The 13764-nt window shown below is 34.4% G+C and overlaps 1 long non-coding RNA gene across 1 annotated transcript; it reads left to right on the top strand.

Annotated features, from left to right (window-relative positions):
* Window positions 1-4309: 4309 nt before the first annotated feature.
* Window positions 4310-6864, top strand: LOC149773688 (uncharacterized). Its single transcript, XR_016417325.1, has 3 exons — window positions 4310-4585; window positions 5682-5788; window positions 5989-6864. It is a non-coding gene; the product is annotated as an uncharacterized LOC149773688 (long non-coding RNA).
* The last annotated feature ends 6900 nt before the right edge of the window (window positions 6865-13764 follow it).

The following is a 13764-nucleotide window of genomic DNA, read 5'->3' as shown; positions in this document are numbered from 1 at the left end:
TTATTGAAGGTTATTCAAGGTATCTATTAATGCTTGATGGAGATAAACAAACATAGAATAAATATTTGATATTCACCCCTATGAAAGCACTTATTGAATACAAGGCGTGACTATACATACATACATACATACATACATACATACATACATACATACATACATACATACATAACCGCTCCGGTGGCCTAGTGGATGCGAGAGGTCGTGGGTTCGATCCACGACCGAGTCATACCAAAGACTTATAAAAAATGGTACTAACAGCTGCCTCGCTTTGAGCTCAGCATTAAAAGGTTAGTGTTAGGACTGGTCGGCCTGGTGTCAGGATAATGTGACTGGGTGGGACATCGTGCTACATTTCTGCGGCATGATGCCCCAGTGCTAGACATCACTGTAAACTGCCACACTGCAGACATCGTAACGATATGACTGCAAAATTGTTAAAGCTACGTTAAAAATCCAAATCACGCACACACACACACACACACACGTGCAAATGTTCACAATGTATTAAAGTACGTGCACTTAGCTTTACTTAATGCATTCCGTTTTTTATGTATTTAATGTCCTTATCAATTCTCGATTTTGATAAGCATGCAAGTTATTTTTCATATCAAAAGTTTATATTTCCAGTAAATACATATTACTGAAATACTGGACGCAGACCTTTAAGTACATTGCACAAAATAATGTTGTGCAAGGAACAAATAACTTTGTATGCCCATGCCAGACGGTACGTTTATGAGGAGCATACTAGTCTAACAAATATGTTATGTCGTAAGGGCGAATTTAAATATTCTTGGAGATTGGAACCTTTATCTCTTGCTGGGGTAACAAGGATTAGAAAGAGAACATGAACTTACAATGTAAAAAAAAACAACAAAAAAAAAAACAAAAAAAAAACAACACAAATCTACAAAGTAAAGATTAGGTAATATAAATCTCATTCGCACTAGTAGTCGTTATAAATCTCACTAATACGTGTAGTAATTGTAAATCTCACTCCTACGTGTAGTAATTGTAAATCTCACTCCTACGCGTAGTAATTGTAAATTTCACTCCTACGCATAGTAATTGTAAATTTCACTCCTACGTGTAGTAATTGTAAATCTCACTCCTACTTGTGGTAATTGTAAATCTCACTCCTACGTGTAGTAATTGTAAATCTCACTCCTACTTATAGTAATTGTAAATCTCACTCCTACGTGTAGTAATTGTAAATCTCACTCCTACGTGTAGTAATTGTAAATCTCACTCCTACTTGTGGTAATTGTAAATCTCACTCCTACCTGTAGTAATTGTAAATCTCACTCCTTCTTGTAATCACTGAGGATGTCTTAAAATAATACAAATGCATTTGTTCTATTATATGCTATAACAAATGAATCAAATTCAAATTTACGATGAAAACCTGCAGCAAGAAACTTTTATATGTGTTGTGCATTCAATATGCATATGTACTAATTTGCAAATTAACTTTCAAATAAAACATAATAACAACTGATTAATTTGAGAGAGGGAGATGGGGTAATTTGTTTCATTATGGTAATCTGTACTTTAGAATCACGGGTTTGAAAACGAACCAGGCCTCGAATTAGCATTAATTTACATACGCCCACGATATAGGAAGTTTATCAAGCTAAATGTACAATGTTTGGCTGCACCAAAAATAAATTAACAAAGGTTAAATATAATTAAGAGTTAATATAATCTATTTTCATTTGCATTTTAGCAATAAGGAACTATCATTTTCAGCCACTAAATCAACCCCTCTCATTCATTTCCAGTAAATCTTCATATTTTTCTCAAAGATAGATCTGGATATTTGAGCAGTTTAAAATGGCGAAATTTTGTATGCATAATATCTGTTCATCTTTGCTGGTGAAAAAAAAAAACCTGACATAACCTGAGAAACAGTAATAACTTGATGCAAATGAACTATTGTCTAAAAATAAGTAGGAATTAACCATTAAACTATACTGTTGAATATTAGATTAACCTCCTCGATTAAATAAAAGAAGGAGCGAATTATACAATATTTAAATATAATATTTAAGTTAAGACCACGCACATGCTGTTCTGGAGACGGTAGTAGAAAACTACATGTCAGGTATGGAATAAATGTGGTGACCTACATTATGACGTGTACATGAATTACGCAAGGGATACTCCTTAGTTTGCATGAGATGAAAACACTGAAAATACCTATCATACATACTTGGAAAAAATTTAGTGAACTATATATATATATATATATATATATATATATATATATATATATATATATATATATATATATATATATATATCTGGTTCCAAATCTTAATCAGTTTTCAGTCTAGCCATAAAAGCTGTTTTATGGGCAATCAGATTTGTCTCTCAATGATCAAGCTGCGTTTTTCTTCCAGTAGTATCATATTGTAATTGTATTGTAGATAGATACATAGATACATAGATAGATAAATGCAAGCATATTTGTGTACAATTTTTACTAAAATATTTTAAATATAATTTTGTTTACTCAAAAGTATTTCGCACTTTCTGACCTAATTTCAAAGATAAAATACATCATAGAAAGCAATATTCCATAAATTTTAATTTTACAGTCATGCACATCTTTTACTTAATACTTTTCATTATACAGCTCATCTTACACACATATTGTGCAATGATCATAGTATGAGAGAGAGAGAGAGAGTTTTATCCCGCCATTTAAAACGATTATTAAAGTGAGTCAGATCACTGATGACTTTTATATCAGATCAATGAGATTGGGCAACTAAAAGTTTGACGATAGGTAATAATCTTTTAAAAATATTTGATGAATTTTAGAGATTAATCAAACCATTTTTTTATAGTTAATAAATGTAACAGCTAAATTGACTGCTAGAAAACTGTACCTCATGGTGTTAGAAAGGTCTAAACTATTTTAATGTTATTCAGAAATATAACATGTTTACACAATGTAAGCTTTATATTTTAAATAATTATCAATTAAAAAAAATACAAAATATAAATGACCGACAAATTTGATTTGTCTTGTGTGTCAAGAAAGTTAAAAATAATAGAATAGTTTTAGAGGAAACTTATATTGCAATTTTGAAGTAATAATATTATTTGGTGAACGTAAGTTTCAGTAAATAAGAAATTTCGAGGACCGAAAGGCATTATTCCTTATTCTTTTTTATTGTGCATTTTGTTTTCTCTCGCAAATCTACAGCATGAAACGGTTTCTCCAATTTCATCGAATTTCGTTGTTTTCTCCACCACCATCCCTCCGTGCGTTTCATAAGCTTGTGGTTCCTCATACAAATTAGTCACTTCAGGCATTAATACTGATTTGGCACATACTAGATAAACATTCACACACGGTCATAACGCAGTGTGAGCACGCACGAGTACTGGCACTTAACGTTCGAACTGAGTATGTAATATTGTTCGTATTTGCCCTAGAATCGTACTGATACAAAAGCTTGGAGCCCTTGTATCATTCTGTACATCCATTTATACATATACTGACAATCCATACGTATATCCATTTGCTATCAAATATTTCCCATTCACAATTTCTGTATGAATCATATTTATTTTTAGATTAGACGTATGGTGTCAAACACAAAGAACGTATGGGAGAATCTACATTTGAAGGTGTCAAAACATATACGATAACCATTATCATTAATTAAGCTATTAGCATATCTGTTGAAGCCATATTTTGTAGTATTATATATATCAATTATTTAAATAAAATTCGTTCATCAAGAATCAGAAGTCTCTGTCTTTGCTTACAGTCGCTCCCGTTACCTCTCATGACACTTTTTCTTAAGTTATGAAGAAAAAAAAACATATCCTCATAACAATTATCACATTTCATAGCAGAACTAATAAATATTTGTAACTTGTTTCGTTGTCTATCTATATTAAAGTAATGGGCCATGAGGTTGGGTTTTTGTTATTATTCAAGCTGACAACTTTTCCTAAACGTAAATCTTATATGAAGCACTTCTTCGGATCTTTTTTAAACATAAAATCATATGGAAAAAAAGTATATGGGTTCTATTAATTCTTTTTGATTGGAATTTATCGGCTTAGATGAATTTGTTTGCCCACTTTGCACACTATTGTATTTTATTTTCACTTCAAATTAGAGATTTTTAATCAAGAAGTTTACAGATTGATGCAACGTTTCTGTCGCTCGGTCTGCTAGAGTAAAGAAAATATCGTGCTGGTGGCTAGTCTGGGATTAAAACTGAGACACCGACAAAGGATCATTGTTCCGGCGAGGTTTGGAATTCCCAGTCTGCCTATTTTTAGCAACCAACAAGATAAAGTACTGTGTGTCGTATTGGGGAGAAATATCGTTAGACGCGCTATGTTCTGAATGAAAGTTTTCATCTGATTAGTGAATCGAAAGATAAAAAAGGAACACGTCATCTTATCGATATCTGCCAGATATCAGTTGTCAGAGATCTCGATTTTAATGAGATTGGTTCTTCGTTATGTTAACCCTAGATTGGCCAACTGTCATCGAAGAACGACAAAGAAGATTTACATTCCCTGAGATGCGACATCATCACCTACAAACTATGTAAGCATTACTAACTCTTACCATTTATAGAATCGAGAAATATTCTACATTTAGACACATAAGAGACGGACCTATTTTCAGAGACAATACAGTCGTTCATAGTAAAAAGAAAGTGTGGAATTCCCCGCAGAATAATGACGTACACTTTATTTTCATTATACTAATCCCCAATTCTATATATTTGCATAAAACCCCGTGTAACCCGTAATCATGTGTTTTCATCCTATTTTGATAATGAAGAACAAGCCCGCCGCACAAATTTTGCAATTGTGCAAGCTGGTACGCACACGCATGTCACATAGTACTTGGGGGGGGGGGGGGGGGGGCGGGGAGTGATTAAATAATGCCAATTTAAAACAAAATAACGATATATATATATATATATATATATATATATATATATATATATATATATATATATATATATATATATATATATATAATCTCTCTCTGATTTATGGAGTTCGTTTTTGGTATAATTTACCATAAAACTTAGAGCTAAAATGTCAAACTATTTCTAAATTAATGCTGTCTGATGCACTTAGAACCTCGATACACAAAACAACTGTCATAGTGTAAATCCAGACTTAGTGGATTAAGTTTGTTGCAAAGAGAGAGAGAGAGAGAGAGAAAACTCGAACTAGGTTAACTGTCAGCCTTTCTGTTTTTAAACTTTCTATTAACTAAGCACATTTATTACATACATAATGACTGACTTTTCGTGAAACTGAAACATGGTTCTAGAGACATGACCATTTCTCGCATCACATTGTTTAATTGTACATGTATTCATCATTTTATTAACCTTTATCTGATAAATATAGTCCTCAGAGATGATTATATCATTTGATTGACAGTATGTTTGTAACATGTCATAGCTGGTAAGCGTAAAATTTATTGGACCAAACATACTAGAATCTGAAGATTAAAACAGCAACCAAAACAACAAGAAGAGTATATGATTGAAGGATTGATTGACTGATTGATCACTTTTTTGAGCCTTGCCATATAGTCCCCCGCACTTTATAAATTAGCTAAATCGATAAAATTTATTCAAGAGATTTATAGATATATGAACGATTAATTTGTTCTTCAGTGCGAGGAATGCTATTGCCTGAGGAATTCACATGGAATACAAAGTATCATGAAATATATCACGTCCAGACGAGTTCACTTTGAAAGAGGATATTTAATCAAAGTACTGTAAGTACTGTAATTCCTTGGTATTTTCAAATTTCCAGGATATAGTTGATTATATTTTTGTTTGCTTGTTTATTTAAACTGTTTTTATATGTTATCTTCCAAATCATTTCCGGAAATTAATTAATCAATTCTTATTTTAAAACATATTTCCTAAGCTTCAGGTATGCAATACAAATAATAAATGTTTTGTTTTCTTGCAGGAAGCATTTACCTAAGTTGATATAAAACAGATCCAACAAAATATTCGAAACTATTTTGACCTCGTTTCATTGTTCCAGACACAGCCCAAAAAGACAAGTTAAATTCATTCAGATATCAACGAGGATAAGCTAGTGTTACTAAATAATGTGCATTTCCTTTTTATTTAAGATTTTGTGTGTGTGTGAGAGAGAGAGAGAGAGAGAGAGAGAGAGAGAGAGAGAGATTTTCAACTAATGACGTATGTTTAAGTTTAAAACAACTGAGTCTCTACATGTACAGAACCACAGCATGACGAGATACTGAATGCATTTCATTTTTAGTGTGATTTTGAATTTAACTGAAACAAGCGAGTGCAAAACACGAGTCATTTCTGCTGTAGAAACCGACTCTTAATGTAGTATATTTATTTTAGATAGTTTCGAAAATAGGCTCAAGTATATGAATCCACAATAATTTTTTTCTTCTGCACCGTAGATACAAAAAGCTACAATAAGTGCGAATCTCTAGTATATACGTTACTTTTCATCTTGTAGTAAATACAGAGGTTATGACAAATAATTTGAAGCGCTTATTGCCTCAACAGACAGATTTTGATGGTTTCCATATTTCCCAGGTTTGTTTTGTACTTTTGTTGTACATTTATATTTGTTCGGTTTTTGTACTTGCTAAATATGATTCGAATGGTGAAAACTTTCTATTAAAATCTGTTGATTTTGCTAAAGTTTTATTTGCAGCTTGTATTTGTTTTTTAAGAAGGTAAATGGAAAGGATATTCATAAGCTGTGATTAATGGCAACGTTATAATAGTGTAAACAACTGCGTAAAGTAAAACTCACAGTGATGATTCTACGTTTTTTGAAAATTTAATCTGGTATTAATAACACTGGTCAACAGTGAAATCATTACTGACTTGAAAAGGCCCTAATCTGTAGTATTTTGGTGTGCCGAACACGAATATAACCGTGAAAAATTTGTATTGGCTCTCGTTTTGAAGATATTCATATACCTCATTTTCTATGTTTCACTGTGTAAATTTCTCCAGTAGGACTGCAGCAACATCCGGAATAATGATGTAACATTGCATAATACCATCATGCTCACATCATCCACAGTTGATTGCATCATTTTCTGATGCAATGCAATACTAATGCCATGCGGTTGCTGAAGTAAGTTGACATCAGCAGTGTACTATACATGTGTAGGCCTATTATACTAATGCCAGGCGGCTGCTGAAGCTGACGTAAGCAGTGTACTATATAAAGCCCAATCAGATAGGTTCAGCATTTAAAATATTTTAGACGTTGTGCGAGACAGTTCAAGCTACTGTTACATAAAACTTATTATTTTATCCATTTACGTACAATAAAGAACAGTAATGCCTCGAAAGTGTGTTAATACCGCGGACAATTTTTGCTATATTTGTGGGGAAGTGACATTTGCCAACCAGAAGAAAAGTATCAATTCTCAAGTGAAGAAGGCATATCATCTTTACTTCGGATGCAAGGTTGGTGACCAAGACAAGCCTTGGGCTCCGCATATATGCTGTGCTACATGTACAACACAGCTTTCACAGTGGTTGAATTGCAAAAGGTCATCAATGCCGTTTGCAGTCCCAATGGTGTGGAGAGAGCCAAGCAACCACCTAAATGACTGTTACTTCTGCTTGGTTCCTCCTCTTTCCGGCGGAATAACGAAGCGAAAGAAGTCGAGAATAGTCTACCCAAACATTCCGTCTGCATTGAGACCAGTTCCACATGGTGAGGGACTTCCTATTCCAGAACCTCCAGCAGAATATTCTCTTGATTCATCTGACGAAGACAAAGGTGAGTCGACCTGTTCTTCTCCTGGTCCATCAGCATGCAGTGATCCAGATTTTCACTGTGGTGCATCATCAACCCCACACAGAATAACACAGGAAGAACTAAATGACCTGATTCGTGATTTGGACTTGTCAAAGAACAAGGCAGAATTGCTAGGATCAAGACTCCAACAATGGAATCTTCTAGAAGAAGATGTCACAATTACTGCATATCGAAAGCGCCACCAGCAATTGGAGCCTTTCTTCAGAAAGGAAAGTAATCTGATATTCTGTTCCGATATTGAGGGCCTCATGAATGCTTTAAAAATCACTCATGACCCACAAGAATGGAGACTATTTGTGGACTCTTCGAAACTGAGTCTCAAGGCTGTGCTTTTGCACAATGGAAACATTCTTCCATCTATTCCAGTAGCGTATGCTGTCCACATGAAAGAGACATACGATAACTTAAGGCAGCTACTGAATTCCATTGAGTATAACAAGTACAGCTGGCACCTCTGTGGTGATTTGAAGGTAGTTGCCCTTTTAATGGGACTGCAGCAAGGATATACAAAATACATGTGTTTCTTATGCGAGTGGGATAGCCGAGCAAGGGAAATGCACTACATGAGGAAGGAATGGACTCACAGGCAGAATGTAGCCATTGGAGAGAAGAATATCCAACACCCAGCTCTGGTTGAGGCTCAGAAAATCTTGCTACCACCCCTTCACATCAAACTAGGTTTGATGAAGAACTTCGTGAAAGCCATTGACCGGACTTTGCCAGCATTCCGATACCTGCATGAAAAATTCCCTCGACTCAGCGAAGCAAAGATTAAAGAGGGAGTTTTTGTGGGTCCTCAGATTCGAGAGCTTTTCAAAGATGACCGGTTCAACAACTTGCTGGAAGGTGACGCGAAACAAGCATGGAATGCTTTTCGCCTAGTTTCTACAAACTTCCTCGGAAATGTTAGGGCAGAAAACTATAAGGAACTAGTAGAAGACATGTTGATAAAGTATAAGAAACTTGGCTGCAATATGTCTCTAAAGATTCACTTCCTTCATTCCCATTTGGATTTCTTTCCTAGCAACTGTGGTATTGTTAGTGATGAACACGGCGAACGTTTTCATCAAGATATCGCAACAATGGAACAAAGATACCAGGGAAAATGGTCCACTACAATGCTGGCTGACTACTGCTGGACACTCCTCAGAGATGCTCCCGAACAGCTGTACAAGAGACAGGCGAAGAAATCTAAGATGTAGTCAATGACTTGATTTTTTATAGGTAGGCTATTACAGTTGACCTTTTACTATTGGAATGCATTTCGTTATGTAAACATTAATTTCTTGCAGATTACAAAAAAACTAGAGCCAATTTTGCAATTTGACTGTCATATTCGTGTTCAGCACATAAAAATTGATAAGAATTGACTAATTTTATTTCAGTAACATGACTTTTGTAAAAATTTGTTGTCCAGTGTAATCTATTTAAAAACATATAAGATCACCTATTACTTTCTGTTTAAGATCATTTTTTAAATTATTCTGAAAGGCGATGGGCCACTAAATGCCTGCTGCTTTGTTCATTCATCATATCGTAATCCTTTATGGGATAAATGACACTTCTGTTCATGAATCAGGCTAGTGGGGTGTTTTAGTCTAATTTATTCTTAAAAAGCGCTGATAATTAGCATGTGCACATTCACTCTGTATGTTCTAGAACCCTAATAAAGACAACTCTCTTCCTTTGTCGCAAAATAATCATGGCAAGCTTTTGAGAAAATAGGCATTAATTTCTTGGAATCGGATACTTTCCTAATGTTGGTGGTAAATAATCTAATATTGGCACTTTTATATAGGAGAGCTATGTTTAGAGTAATGAATGCCTGAATAATACCACAACATCAGCCATGTTTAGAGTAATGAATGCCTGAATAATACCACAACATCAGCTATGCAATGTATTCGCAAATGCGAATTAAGCATGATAGGATAACGCAACAGTTTTTGTGTACGTCAATGAGAGAAACAATGGTACAAAGATGACAGATCGCATCCATGTTAACTGCAATGTATGTTCCGGTTGCACCGCACGATCTGTGACGTATTTTTGAGTTGGCCACATACTTTCACAACTAAGCAATCTAAAAATTCTTTCCTGAACAGGACGCCATTTTTGTGCTGCAATCCATAGGAAGTCAATGCACACTCGAAGAATCTCACCGAATATCTTAATTATGGATACGATGTCTTATATTGGTCTTTCTATTGGATAGACTAAAGTTTCAGTATTGCGAACTGGAATAATGTTTTTCTACAAGAAAGGAATGGTGATCATATTATCTATCATATTATTATTGTTAATTTACAGACCAGACTAAAAGTGTATTAAAATTGTTTCCTTCCGTTGTCTGTCTGTCTGTACATACGTTTGCAGATGCGTACACCAGTGATACCATCTTCGCGTATAGATCTGGCAAACATAAAGAGATCTTTTCAAAACTTTATTTTGGCTGTAACTTGGGACTCAAAGGAAGGGTGATATATATAGAGAGAAATTACATGACATGGAAATAGTTAAACCTTTTCTAAATCGGACAATGATGTTTCCGTACTGAAAAACATATTCAATGCTCAAAACACATCCAAAACATTTCCACATTAGCAAAAACGAACACAGGAAAATGAAATAGTATTTTTAAAAAATGAAATATCATTAATCATTTCCTTTGTCAAAATATTAATTTCCATTAATTCATAATTTTGCTAGCATGCAAGCTCCATTATCATAATTTCTAATTATTATACCTGTGTAATATTGTAGACGCCATAATACTAATATATGATATTTGATGTAATAAAATGTAAAACTTAAGAACAGCATACTATGTTCTTCTGGCAGTTTAATGTATTTAACTACTTTCTTTCAAAACGTAGAAGAAACCACTCTTTTCAATCTCCGGTTTCGAACGTTCAACGCTCTCCCCAATCGTCCAAGTGATAAAATCTCTCTCTGTCTGAGAGATACGGCAAGTTAACCAATGTTTGTTGGTGGAATAGGAGCTATGTTGCTTGTTTTTTCACGCTTAGAATCTTCAATATACTGGACCCAGGACAGTTCTGCCTTCTCTTTGCATAATCTAACAGATCCATCTGTTGTCATATTGGATCTTTATAGTAGGGCACACAGACCCACCTCCAACTAAATCCCCACTCCATGCAAAATAAAAAAGAAAGCCCCCAAAACAGGACATAATCGCCTCCCCAGTCTAAGTATAGGTCTTTCTAAACATTTTAAACCATCAGAATTATACGTCTTTGTGTGGTTCCATTTAGCATATAAAAGACATATATTGTACCATGCAGGCTGAGTCGAACAGAAGGATGGATGGAGGAAGACGAAGATTCCGACCGGGGACCAGAGGAGGTGGGGTTCATGGGGTCTCCTTTTCTTGCAGGGGCTGGAAGGGTATCGGTCGGTTCCTTCCCATGACCAGCTTTTGCGGCATGTATACCATGCGGATATTAGCACAAATTAATCAGTGCGCAAACGCACACAAAGTTAAGAGTCGCACATGCCGACAAGGCGATAAGCGATATTAATCCAAAGTGGTAATAGGGTCAGATATAATATCTTAACATACAAGGAGATTATGACGCCTAATATTTGTTTTGATTTAAAGACTGATCATGTACTTTGTCACCCGACTTTTGTAAGTGCTGAGCTTACTGTATTTAACCATTATTGTTATATTTTGGTAAGTGCTTAAAAGCTATGCCATAATTGTATTGGATAAACATGAAATTCCATAATTAAATTAAAATATGCCGTATATGGATGATGTCACGCCACACTTATTATTTTGTCCTTATCCCGCTTCAAAATAAGCCAGTATATTGGTGACGGTTTAAAAAGCTTAAAAATTTAGACTGGGGGAGGGGATGATATCCTTTCAATTTACTGGGAAGGGATTATGTCCGAAAGGGATCTTATTCTACACACCAATACATTAGTGCCCCATTATAGCAACATATGGCGTTAATTAGAATATTCCAACTTGCATTATATCTTAATTGTAACTTTCACTGTGCTACATTGTAACTTCTACAACGTTGATTACTACGTAATCAAACAGTCAGAATGGAACGAAAAGACTTTACTATAATATAATGTAGAATGTTGACGTGCATAATTTTGAAAATCTGCACATAGAATTTCAAGATACAAAATGGTATTATTTCAATATCGTGCATTTCAAATTCAGAAGAAATATTGGCAATATGCAATTTTGAAAGTACATCTTACACATACAGAAAATGGAAAAATAGAAAATTCAGAAAAGAATAAACAGCATATAATAATAAACAATACATGCGCATAATTATGGCGGTAATCTCCCTAATAAGTATATCGATGCACTATCTTTTTCGCTTTTGGCTAGTAAATTAGGACGACGACATATAACGTGAAACCTGTAAAGGACTGAAAATACAAAATGCGTCTATTTATAGACGTACATAGTGTATCAGTCTATATATAGGTTGATGAAAATTTTAAATTGTTATGCTCCATTTATGTGAAATTTACACACGGTATGTATATATAAACATTTAGTAATAGGAAGGACGTATATAAATAATTGAAAGTGCCGTTTATTACATCTAATTGACGAGGAGGAGGTTAAAAGACAACATAAGAATGCTTCTATTAATATTACGAATAGCGATAATAAGAGGACTGAATCATGAATGCAAAAAAAAAACGAAACAGAAACTAGAGAATCATCGAATCTTAAAATATTAATTTTATTTTTATTTTTTAAAATCCTTGCTAAACAAAAAATACTATATTCCTTTCGTATAAAAGCAAAACATCTTCAAATGATTAACGAATCTAATATGTTGCGACTGCGAAAATACACGTTATAGAAGAGATCTTTAGGTAAGTCTAATTGCAAAGCCGTGCAAATATAGATTAATATAACGTCTCAATCAATAGGCTTTTTTCTATATTATAATTTACGCAGCATATATGCAAAATCAATAAACAATAGGCCAGTAATCCGTTATTTATGCATCTATGTATGTATGTATGTATGTACCTACTATCTAGCCATTTCAAGTTGCACATAAATGTGCCCTTTGCTATTTCTCTGCCTGTAGTGAACGGTATCCATTATTAAAGTCCATAGACCTGTTTACATGTTGACATTAATGGTGTGTGCATTCGCAGATTATGGTCATATATAATGGGTAATTTTCGATGGATCATTGAAAGTGGTGGTACATGGAGAAGATGTTTGCTACAATTGTAGCCATGTAACTTCTGCTAAAATACTCATGACTCCAGATCCTAATGAAAAGTGGAGAATTGATTACACACACACACACACACACACACACACACACCTGTAAAGTTATGAGTAACATCTTCAGATCACTCTGTCACAACCCAAGAATACAAAACAAACTTTCGCCATATTAAAACATGGGATTTTCTTTTCAGTGGAATGATAGATCGAATTTTTATTTGTATCGGAGACTGAAACGTGCCCGACAATGTTTATACTATGCACACTGTGTTTACTTGCTGTCCATCAGTCCTTTACCGAAGACATCAATATCTTCTGTTTGTTGCCATTCATGGACGAAGCTGCGATTAGATGCACTTGTAATCGACTAGACATGGCCATATATTTGCTGAATGTACCGGTTTCTCTGATTCAGGGTAATTTATTGTTGGATCTATTTGGTCAGCATCGAGTGTGTGGGACTATACTGGATATTAAGTTAGTTATATTAAAATGGTACTGTGTGAAGCCTGTCCTAGGTGTTCATGTACATGGTGTATGCCAAATGAGAACAGTATATATGGAATGTAGTTGTTCTTATTTGAGACAGGGTGAAGAGGATTGTTGCAAGGATGAGTCTTCATATCAAATACATGGGAGGTTCTGCTTTGGAAACACAATCG

The sequence above is a fragment of the Sinohyriopsis cumingii genome, unplaced genomic scaffold (genome assembly GCF_028554795.1).
Source record: "Sinohyriopsis cumingii isolate HCF-2022 unplaced genomic scaffold, ASM2855479v2 utg000622l, whole genome shotgun sequence".
NCBI classification, from domain to species: Eukaryota; Metazoa; Mollusca; class Bivalvia; order Unionida; family Unionidae; genus Sinohyriopsis; species Sinohyriopsis cumingii.
Note: the sequence above shows the minus strand (reverse complement) of the source record. Positions and strands in the feature narration are given on the sequence as shown.